Source organism: Tachyglossus aculeatus, chromosome 1 (assembly GCF_015852505.1).
Source record: "Tachyglossus aculeatus isolate mTacAcu1 chromosome 1, mTacAcu1.pri, whole genome shotgun sequence".
NCBI lineage: Eukaryota > Metazoa > Chordata > Mammalia > Monotremata > Tachyglossidae > Tachyglossus > Tachyglossus aculeatus.
Window position 1 is genome coordinate 124161933 of NC_052066.1, and position 12045 is coordinate 124173977.

The 12045-nt window shown below is 42.5% G+C and overlaps 1 non-coding gene across 1 annotated transcript; it reads right to left on the reverse strand.

Annotated features, from left to right (window-relative positions):
* Positions 1–10106: 10106 nt before the first annotated feature.
* Positions 10107–10242, reverse strand: LOC119934024. The gene has a single exon (XR_005452844.1). It is a non-coding gene; the product is annotated as a small nucleolar RNA SNORA7 (small nucleolar RNA).
* Between the last annotated feature and the right edge of the window lie 1803 nt (positions 10243–12045).

Consider the following 12045-nt stretch of genomic DNA (forward strand, 5'->3'; position numbering starts at 1 on the left):
TCTTTCAGGCAGCCTGGAAGATAATCAGCTTGGGTACAGTCCCTGTTCTCCATGAGACTCACCGTCTAAATAGGAGGGAGTAGGATTTAATGCCCATTTTACAGATAAGGAAACCAAGGCACAGAGAATTGAATTGACTTGCCTGAAGCCACACAGGAGACAAGCAGCGGAGCTGGAATTAGAACCCAAGTTCTCTGACTCCTAAACCTGTTCTCTTTCCACGAGGCCATACTGCTTCTCCATATGAGTTGGAGAGAGCTGGTGCATAGTTTCTGCTTGATGCGTTTGAAGGTGGTTAAACAGTGGAGGTTTTGAAGGAGTGTTGAGGTGTTTGTTGGGCAATGCTGCAAGAAGATGACTTGTGCAGCATTGTGGAGAATGGATTGAATGTGGAGAGGCTGGAGGTAGAGAGATCAGCCAGGAGATTGATGTAGTTTACAAACTGTGATCTGACCAGAACTTGGACCATGGAGACAAGTGTTTGAGTGGAGGGGAAGAGGCAGATCTGGGAGATGCAGTGGAGGAAGAATCAGCAACGTTAAACAGTGGTTCTGGGGGCAAGAGGTTGCCAATTTCAAGGGACAGCTTCTAGGCTCTGTTCCTCCCTGCAAACAGAACTTCTGGCCTCTCTTCTCTGGCCAAATGCTTGACCATCCTAAACAAGCTAATATTTTGCACTCCAGTCATGGTTGGGAGAGGAAAGAGGCAGAAATACGACTTCCTCCCTGATCCAAGCTTGAGGTAAAGTTGGACCTCAGAACCAACACCTTCCAGGCTCCAGTCAGGTAACTGCCTTTACCTGACTTTAAGAGCGGAACTACTGGAGAGGTAGTTTCTTCTATTCTAAATGGTCCCTAACTTCCTCTTTCCCTTGCTCCAGGATAGCAAGACTCAGTTTTGCTCAGTGTCCTCAAATGCTGTAGTCATAGTACTAGTAGTAGTGGGAATAGCATTTATTGAGCAATCAATCAATTGTATTTATTGAGTGCTTACTGTGCACTGAACATTATATTAAGCACCTGTGAGAGTAGCACTTGTGAGAGTACCATGTGACATATGGGCAATTTGGGGAATGAATGAGAAAATGAATAGGTTGTAGTTCTATCTGAAAGGCCTTTTGGGTTAGGGATTGTTTGGGAAATATTTGGTTTGTTTTTAATGGTACTTGTTAAGCACTTATTATTAGCCAGATATAACAAAAATATAACAGAGTTGGTAGACATAGCCCCTGCCCATAACGAGCTTAAAGTCTTCAGTGGGAGACAGACATTAAATAAAAATAAATTAAGGATATGTACATAAGTGTTATGGAGCTGAGGGAGGGATGAATCAAAGGAGCAAATATAAAAATGTTGACAAATTGAGTGATTCAAAAATGAAGTTCAGAGTGGAATTGACATAGCTGTGTAAATGCTATGGATGGGTTTAAAAGAGTTTATAGATGTAGTTGATGGGTTTATATTTTTTGGAGAGTTGGAAATAGGAGAAGGTGGGATTTCAGGAGAGCTTTGAATGTGGGGAGGATTGTGGCGGGTCTGTTTGGGGATGGAAGGCACTTGAAGTTAGGGAAGTGTGAACAATGGGTTGGAGGCAGGAGAGAGGCACAGTTGGAAGGTCAGCTCAAGAGGAAATTAGAAAGTAAAGTGGGGAGTAGGTAGTGAATGGAGCAGGTATATAAGGTGGGAATGCATTGGTGAAGAGCCTTGAAGCCAATTGTGAGTTTTTGCTTGATGCAGAGGAACATAGGAAGCCAGTGGAGTGATTTGAGGAGTGAGGAGATATATACCTAGTGATGCTTCCAGAAGGCGATTCATGCAGAGGCAAGTAGTATGGATTTGAAGCAGTGAGGTTGAAAGCATTGAGACCAGTGAGGAGGCTGGTACAATAGCCTATGGGAGGCTAACACTTGTGCCAGGGCTGTAGCTGTTGGGTTGTAGAGGAAGGGATGGATCTTGGAGATGTGTAGGAAGAAGCAACAGGATCAAACCCTAGCACCACTGGCCTATTTGCTACTTATCCCCTAACCTACCAACATGTTCTATTACTAGATCTTTCACTTTTGCTGTCTAATCACTTAGTTGTTATAATGCAAGTTACTGTTCCTACATAAGGAGCTGTTGTTTCACTTTCCCACTCAGACTCTGCTTTGGCAGGGAATGAAATTTCTTGAAATGAAAGGAGAAGCTACCATGTGGCATATGGGCAATTTGGGGAATGAATGAGAAAATGAATAGGCTGTAGTTCTATCTGAAAGGCCTTTTGGGTTAGGGATTGTTTGGGAAATATTTTGTTTGTTTTTAATGGTACTTGTTAAGCACTTATTATGAGCCAGGCACTGCACTTAGAGCTAGAATAGATACGACATAATCAGGTTGGACACAATCCATGTTCCACATTGGGCTCACAGTCTAAGTAGGAGGGAGTAGGATTGAATCTCCATTTTACAAATGAGATAACTGAGGCATAGGGAAATTGTGACTTGTCCAAGGTCACACAACAGACTAGAGGTAGAGCAAGGATTAGAACCCAGGTCCTCTGACTCTAGGCCTGTATTCTTTCCACTAGGCCAGGCTACTTTCCATTGACATGAAAAGTGCGATTATGTCTAAAAAAAGTTGTTCCATAGAGAAGGAATGCTAAACTCTGATACAGGGATTTTGAACTGGAAGATAAACCCACACTTAACTGCTAATACTGACATCATCCTAGATTTCTTCTTTTTTGTGATTTCAAATTTTTATGAGATTTTTGCCTGAGACTTTATGGAGTCATGAATGGATAGACTTTTCTATACAACAACATAACTGTATTCCAATTAATGTCATAGCTGCATCTGAATTGCATCCACAGTCCCTGTTTTTCTGCTTGTAGCAACAACCCAGTTAAAGTTATTTATATTTCAATTTCTTTCCATGGCTGTAAAATTTTTGTGGATGTCTGCAGATTTCAGTGGATCATTGGCAGCTACAAAGGTTTCTCTGACTGAAGAAGTGACTGTTCAAAGTTTACCGGCTAACCAATTAAAACTTTCAGTTTAAAGAAAGTAGCAAAGAGTTAAGATCTAAAAATCAAATATTTATGACCTAAGACTTTTTAAGTAGGGAGTTTGGAGTGAATGGAGTTTTCAACTTTAGATCAGACCTCAATAGTTTGATTTCTCTTTGCCATTATTATACCCACACAAAACAGTTTCTTCACTGAGTTGAGCGTTTACTTATTTTTAAATTTGGTCAGTGATCTCAACCCATTTTCTATCCTTCCCTCCCCTAAACTAGACTGCAAAGATAGACCTGACCTATTGTATTCTACTTTGCCTCTAGCTTAGTACACAGGCCCTTCTATTAAATACTAATTGAATTAATCTTTCAATTCTAATAACCTTCCATGAACAAGAGACAAATGTTATGGCTCCAATTTACACATGGAGAAACTGAGGGAGATATTAATTATCTTGCTGAACAGTAAACTCTTTGCATGCAGGGATCAAGGCTTCTAGTTCTATTTTATTCTGCCAGAGCTCTGCACAAAAAAAGGCACTAGTTAAGTACCATTGATTGATTGTCAAAGATCTGATAATGACCATTTCTATATGGAGGAAACATTCTTTTGGGATGGGAATTTTACTGTTGAAAACCTTATTTTCGGCTTGACTCTTTTTTTCCATCTGCACCTTTAAGGCCAGGTGAACTTCTGCAGAATTACACTGTGTTTGTCATGTTTTAATCAGTGCTGTTTACTAGTGCCTATTGTGAGCTGATGGTATTTATTAAGTGCTTACTATGTACTGAGTACTGTTCTAAGCACTGGGGTGGGGCGCACAGTCTCAATCCCCATTTTACAGATGAAGTAGCAGAGGCAAAGAGAAGCTAAGTGGCTTGCCCAAGGTCAAACAGCAAAGTGGTGGAGCCAGGACCCACGTCTTCTGACTCTCAGGCCTGTGCAATTTCCACTAAGCCACATTGCTTCTAGGCAAGACAGGCATATATAAATTATGTGCAAATAAAATGAATGTCATTGAATATTTATAAAGTTTGGTGGGCTGATGCAGTTAACATTGAGAATTAATTAGGGAAGTCTTTCAGAAGGAGTTGGGTTTTTAGAAAGGCTTTGAAGATGGGGAGAGGCAGATTTCAATGGGGAAGGGAATTCTAGGCAGGAGAAATAACACAAAACAAGGCACCAAAAGTGGGAGAATCAAGAATGGGGTATGATTAGGTGAGTTTGGGAGTAGTGATAATCAATCAATCAATCGTATTTATTAAGCGCTTACTGTGTGCAGAGCACTGTACTAAGTGCTTGGGAAGTACAAGTTGGCAACATATAGAGACAATCCCTACCCAACAGTGGGCTCACAGTCTGATATTTGCTGAAAACCCAGTGAGTGCAGTGTACTCTACAAAACATTTGTGAAGTGTGTGAGCTGGGAAGCAATAGGTGGAGAGTTTATGTAAGCTGGAGAAAACTGGTAGAAATCAATCAGTGTATTTATTGAATGCTTTCTGTGTTCAGAGCACTCTTCTAAGCACTTGGAATACACTGGAGTTGATTAGACATGTTCACTGACCACAGAATCTTATAGTTTAGAGGAGGAGGCAGACATTAAAATAAATTATAGATATGTACAGAAGTGCACTGGGGCTCAGGGTGGGGTGAATAAAGGGGATAAATCCAAGTGCAAGGATGATGTAGAAGGGAAAGGGAGTAAGGGAAAAGATGCTTAGACTGGGAAGGCTACCTGGAGGAGATGTGATTTTTTAAAATATGGCTTTGAATGTGGATAGAGTGATAGTCTGTTGCATATGAAGGGAAGGGAGTTGCAGGACTTGAGTGATGGGTTAGCAGTGAGATAGACAAGCTACAAAGTCTGGAAGCCAATGGTGAAGAGCTCTGATGCAGTGGAAAGAGGATACCCATTGGAAATTTTTAAGGGAGTTTTTGGAGTCATCTATCTCGCCACTAATCTCTTGCCCATCTCATGCCTCTGTCTGAGACCTCCCCTTCGTATTTGACTGATGCTCACTCTCCCCTCATTTTCTCTACTCCTTCTCCCTTCTGTGTTGTCCTTGTGCTTGGAATTTTACCTTTTATTTACCCCACTCTCAGCCCCAAAGTATTTATGTATTTATAGGTAATTTATTTTAAAGTCTGTCTCCTCCTCTACATTGTAAGCTCCATGTGAGCTGGAAATGTGTTTACCAACTCTATTGTCTTTTTTTATGTTACTTTTTTTTTTACTATTTTATGGTATTTAAGTCCTCGCTATAAACCAGACACTGTTCTAAGCACTGGGGTAGATACAAGCTAATCAGATTGGACAAAGCCCGTGTCCCACATGGGGCTCACAGTCTTAATCCCCATATTACAGATGAAGAAACTGAGACACAGAGAAGTTAAGCAACTTACCTGAGTAGTGGAGCCAGGATTAGAACCCAGGTCCTCTTACTTCCAAGCCCATACTCTATCTACTAGGCCACACTGCTTCAATATGCTGCTCCGTTGTATTGTACTCTCCCAAGTGCTTAGTACAGGGCTCTAAAATCAATCAATCACATTTATTGAGTGCTTACTATGTGCAGAGCAGTTTAAGGCCTTCGAAGAGTACAATATAACAGACATATTCCCTCCCTGTCCACAGTCTAGAGGGGGAGGCAATAATTAATATAAACAAATAAATTACAGATATGTACATAAGTGCTGTGGGGCTGGGGGAGACGAATAAAGGGAGCAAGTCAAGGTGATGCCATAGGGAGTGGAAGAAAAAGAAAAGGGTTTTGTCAGGGAAGGCCTCTTGGAGGAGATGTGTCTTCAGTGGTCTTTGAAAGAGAGGACAGCAATTGTTAGTTGGTTATGGAGAGGGAAGATGTTCCAGGCCAGAGGCAAGATGTGAGTGAGGGGTCAGCCGTGAGATAGATGAGATCGAGGTACAGTGAGAAGGTTAGCATTAGAAGAGCGAAGTATGTGGAGGGGAGAGCAGCGAGGTGAGGTAGGAGGGGGCAAGGTGATTGATTGTTTTAAAGCTGATGGTAAGGACGTTCTGTTTGATGTGGAAATGAATGGGCAACCACTAGACTTTCTTGAGGAGTGGGGACACATGGACTGAATGTTTCTGTAGAAAAATGATCTGGTCAGCAGAATGAAGTATGGCATGAAGTGAGGAGATACAGAAAGCAGGGAGCTCAGCCAGGAGACTGATACAGTAATCAATGTGGAAATAGAATAAATGATTGGATTAGCATGGAAGCAGTTTGGATGGAGAGGAAAAGGTGGATTTTAGTGAAATTGCGAAGGTTGAAATGACAGGATTTACTGATAGATTGAACATGTGGGTTGAATTAGAGAAAGGAGTCAAGGATAATGCCAATCTTACGGGCTTGTGAGATGGGAAGGTCGGTGGGGCTGTCTAAAATGGTGGGAAAGTCAGGGGAAGGGCAAGGTTTGGGTGGGAAGATAAGGTGCTGTTTTGGACATGTTAAGTTTGAGGTGATGAAGGACATTCATTCATTCAATCGTAGTGAGCACTTACTATGTGCAGAGCACTGTACTAAGCACTTGGGAAGTATAAGTCGGCAACATAGAGAGACGGTCCCTACCCAATAACGGGCTCACAGTCTAGAAGGGGGAGGCAGAAAACAAAACAAAACATGTAGACAGGTGTCAAAACTGTCATAATAAATAGAATTATAGCTATATGCATATCATTAATAAAATAGAGTAGTAAATATGTGCAAGTAAAATAGAGTAATAAATATGTACAAATATATACAAGTGCTGTGGGGAGGGGAAGGAGGTAGGGCGGGGGGCAATGGGGAAGAGTAGAGGAAAGGGGGCTCAGTCTGGGAAGGCCTCCTGGAAGAGGTGAGCTCTCAGTAGGGCTTTGAAGGGAGGAAGAGAGCTAGTTTGGCGGATGTGTGAAGGGAAGGCATTCCAAGTCAGAGGAAGGACGTGGGCTGGGGTTCAATGATGGGACAGGTGAGAATGAGGCACAGTGAGGAGGTTAGCGGCAGAGGAGCGGAGGGTGCGGGGTGGGCTGTAGAAGGAGAGAAGGGAGGTGAGGTAGGAGGGGGTGAGGTGATGGACAGCCTTGAAGCCCAGGGTGAGGAGTTTTTGCTTGATTCGTAGGTTGACAGGCAGCCACTTGAGATTTTTGAGGAGGTGAGTGACGTGCCCAGAGCGTTTCTGAAGAAAGATAATTCGGGCAGCAGAGTGAAGTATAGACTGAAGCTGGGAGAGACAGGAGGATGGGAGATCAGAGAGGAGGCTGATGCAATAATCCAGTCGGGATAGGATGAGAGATTGAACAAGCAGGGTAGTGATTTAGATGGAGAGGAAAGGGCGGATCTTGGCGATGTTGCGGAGGTGAGACCGGCTGGTTTTGGTGACGGATTGGATGTGTGGGGTGAATGAGAGAGCGGAGTCAATAATAATAATAATAATAATAATAATGGCATTTATTAAGCACTTACTATGTGCAAAGCACTGTTCTAAGCGCTGGGGAGGTTACAAGGTGATCAGGTTGTCCCACAGGGGGCGCACAGTATTAATCCCCATTTTACAGTTGAGATAACTGAGGCACAGAGAAGTGAAATGACTTGCCCAAAGTCACAGAGCTGACAAGTGGTGGGGCCGGGATTTAAACCCATGACCTCTGACTCCAAAGCCCATGCTCTTTCCACTGAGCCACGCTGAGTCAAGGATGATATCAAGGTTGCGGGCTTGTGAGACAGGAAGGATGGTAGTGCCGTCTACAGTGACGGGGAAAGTCAGGGAGAGGGCAGGGTTTTGGAGGGAAGACAAGGAGTTCAGTCTTGGACATGTTGAGTTTTAGGTGGCGGGCAGACATCCAGATGGAGATGTTCTGAAGGCAGGAAGAGATAAGCCTGGAGGGAGAGAGAGAGAGCAGGGGCGGAGATGTTGATTTGGGCATGTTATGAGTAGAGATGATAGCTGAAGCTGTGGAAGTGAATGAGTTCACCAAGGGAGTGAGAACAAAACAGACAGAGAACAAAAGGGGAGACATGAGTGAGAACAAAACAGACAGAGAACAAAAGGGGAGACATCTAAGTAACAAAGTCTTCAAGGCTGGAAGAGATGCAAAACTGCAGAGAGAGAATGCTTTGCACACAGTAAGGCCTCAGTATATGTGATTGAGTGGAGAGAAGCATGCAAAGTCAGGTTTTAAGAAGATAATCCATTCAGTTGTGCATAATAGAGAGTGAAGAGGGGTGAGGTTGGGAAAGGAAACTGATTTTAGGTGTGTGTGTGTTTATGCAGATTGGATTAGGTAAGAGGGGAAGGACTGATTGAGTATCTTAAAGCCTAAGGTAAGGAGTTTCTTTTTGATGAAGCAGTGAAGGAGCAACTATTGGAGGAGTTTTGAGGAGTGGGGAGATTTGGATTAAATGGTTTTTCAGAAAAATGTTTCAGATAGGATGTGGGGATTTTAATGAGGAAGCTGATGCAGTATTCAAGGTGGGAAAAGATGTGTGTTTGGATCCACATGGTAGCACCTTAGAGAGGAAAGGGCGATTGGTGGTGCTGTCTACAGTGATAGGAATGTCAGGGAAGGACAGGTTTTAGGTGGGAGTTCTTTTAGAGACATATTAAGTTTGTAGTGCCTTTTAACTGTATTGTACTCTCCCAAGTACTAACAAAGTAAACATTCAGTAAATATGATTGACTGATTGAGTTTTTCACAAGGGTTTAGTACATTGCTCTGCACACGAGATGCTCATAAATCCTATTGAGTGTGAACTGCAGGACGTTATGCATTTTGGGACCATATGGGACTCACCACTGATAGATAATGAGCCACATACCATTTTCATGGCAAACATAGGTGGATTCTGAGTTTTGCAACCTGTTACTAGGTTTAGCGTATTTATGCGCACAAGGGAAAAATATTAGTTTTTACTGCCACCTACTGTTCAGTGCAAGAGAAAAATACTTCAAATTGTTTTCATGATGCAAAGCAAAAATGTATTTAAATTAATTTAAGCTAATTTTCTGCAAAAGATGAAATAAACTGGCGCATATAGTAAAAATAAGGTTTTATGTGCCATTGAAGACAATTATAATATCACTTTAGCAAAGATAAAATTTTTTCTTGTAATTACACTGGGGAGTGAGAAAGGAGAGAACTGGTGAAGACCTTGGTGTATTTTCATTCCATTACTCTTTTAGTTATGGGACAGCAAACTGTTGTCCAGTTTTAATAAAGCTTGTCTTGTACTATAAGGACACAACCATGCTTATGAGCAAAACTATCTTCTTTCCCAACTTTAAAAAAATCTAAAAAAGATGTTCATAAGTGGTGGAAAAGAAATGTCCCAAGTACATTACTAATCAATCATATTTATTGAGCGCTTACTGTGTGCAGAGCACTGTACTAAGTGCTTGGGAAGTACAAGCTGGCAACATACAGAGACAGTCCCTACCCAACAGTGGGCTCACAGTTCAGAAATATTGTCACAGAGCCCCACCGTTCATGAGTTCATTGTCATATTTATTGAGCGCTTAATGTGTGCAGAGCACTATACGAAGCGCTTAGTGTTTTCATAGTACTGACAGCAGAATGGCTCTGTTTGGAGAAGATCCCTTTAGCCCTGCTTGCTTTTCCCATGAGCTCAGGGTGGCAGGAAAAGACAGACCAAAAGTGCAGCAGATAGTGGAATGAAACTTCAGAAGGGAAAGGAATTCAAAATATTTAATTGCTCTTTGGGGTCACTTTCTGAGGCAGGGGAGGAGAAGCAGCGTAGCCTAGTGGATAGAACACAGTCCTGGGAGTCAGGCCTAATCCCGGCCCTGTCTCTTGTCGGTTGTGTGACTTTGGGCAAGTCACTTACCTTCTCTGTGCCTTAATTACTTCATATGTAAAATGGAGATTAAAACTGTGAGCTCCAAGTGGGACATCTTTTTTTTGTGCCGTGGAGTCATTTCCAACACACCTCTCCCAGAATTTCCCACCTCCAACTGGAATTGCTCTGGTGGTGTATCCACAGGGTTTTCTTATTAAAAATATGGAAGTAATTTACCACTGCCTTTTGCACAGTCGAGTCTCTGCACTCGACTCTCTCTGATGCTGCTGCGCCGAGCACAGGTGAGTTTTGACTTGTAGCAGATTGCCTTCCACTCACTAGCCACTGCTCAAGCTAGGAATGGAATGGGTAGGCCTCTGCTTGCCTCTCCCTCCCATAGCTGAGACTGGTAAAGCAGGGAGCTTTCTAGGTGCGATCTTGAGAGGGGAAACATTTCCTGCAATGTGAGACATAGACCGTTTCCAACCCACTGGCCTGTATCTAACCCAGTGCTTACAACATTGCCTGGCACAAAGCAAGCACTAAACAAATATCATTTTCCAGAACAAAACTGTGAGGATGACCCAGTTTGATCTCACTTATGTTTCTTTATTTAAGGACAACATGAACAGAATAAATTCTGGTGGTGTGAAAGGACCATTTTGACTTTTTGAAACTAGGAGGGTGCAAGGGAACTTAGCTAATAGTGGTGCTGATATCCATGTGGCATGAAGACAGAGAAGCTGTCTGGCAATGGCTGTGGTGGAGTTTGTTTTGAGCAGGGAATGTTTCTACCAACTCTTTTATATTGTACTCTCCCAACTGTTTAGTACATTACGCTGCACATAGTAAGTGCTCAATAAATACAATTGGTTGATTGATTATTGCTTCCAACGCTTAGAACAGAGCTTTGCACATAGTAAGCGCTTAATAAATGCCATCATTATTAACCAAAGGAGGTTATTTCTAAGAGAATACAGGAAAGTTTAAAATAATGGCAATGGTTATTTAGCTCTAATTCAAGTCCCTTTATGTTTTGTCACTTTAGCCTAAGCAGTTGAGGCAAGATTTTATGCACTGTGGCTGTTCTGTCCCCCTTCAGGGCCTGAGAAGCCGTGTAAATGCCCTGGCCCTACCCTCCAGCTCCAGAGGCACCATTTGTTTCCAAGAAGATGCAGGTATAGCTCAAACTTTGTTACGTACTCCTGTTAGACTGAGATGCATAGGCAGCTGACTTTTGCCCATTCACAAAACTACAGAAAACTACAAATCACAGGAATTTTGTGAAAACAGTGTTATGAAAATGTCACATTATCTCTGCTTTCTGTTTGCATTTGGGTAGCTTTCTGATTGCATTTGGATTTTTAATTACTGCATTCTTGGAAAAAATGGTTCAAATATTTTAAGAGAATATCGATCAGTCGTTCCACTCATTTAATGCTTTCCCAGCTCTAAGTTAGAGGACTTGAGAACGTGGTGTGTAGGGAGAAATCACATGGCAAGGAAGCCCCAGTGCTCATAGTTAGGATCTGAGATCTCTGTGCCTAGATAGGGATGCTGCAATCATCTTCCGCGTGTCCCTGAAGCCAAGGATAGAGACAAAGGTGGTCACCAGCTGCCATGAAAATCAGTGAGACATCTTGTCTCCAGCACCCCAGGACTTCCTTGGCACCTTGACCTTGTTTACGGACCATCCAGGTATTCTGGTACACTCCAGGCAGGTAACAAGGCCCCTGAGATCCGAGTCAAGGCATGCCTCACTGACTGACATCCTCTGAACCATCTTGGAGGCTTTCTCAGCAAGTCATGACTGTGTTTCCCCTTTTCCTCCTTACCAGACACAAAGGAAATAATAGTTTTAAGAAGGTCAACTAATCAGTGGCATTTATTGAGTGCTTATTGTGTGCTAAGCATTGTATTAAGCACATGGGAGAATACAATACAAGAGAGTTGGAGAGTCTGAGACAAATTCTCAGACTGAGAGACTAATTCTAATTTTTTTTTATGGTACTAGCCTTTCTGGCCCACTTTCTCTTCCACCTTTTCAAAGAATGTTTGACCTCTCATTTGCAGGGTTCAGTTTCATTCATTCATTCATTCAATCCTATTTATGGAGCGCTTACTGTGTGCAGAGCACTGTACTAAGCGCTTGGGAAGTACAAGACGGCAACATATAGAGACGTTCCCTACCCAACAACGGGCTCACAGTCTAGAAGGGGGAGACGGACAACAAAACAAGACAAGTAGACAG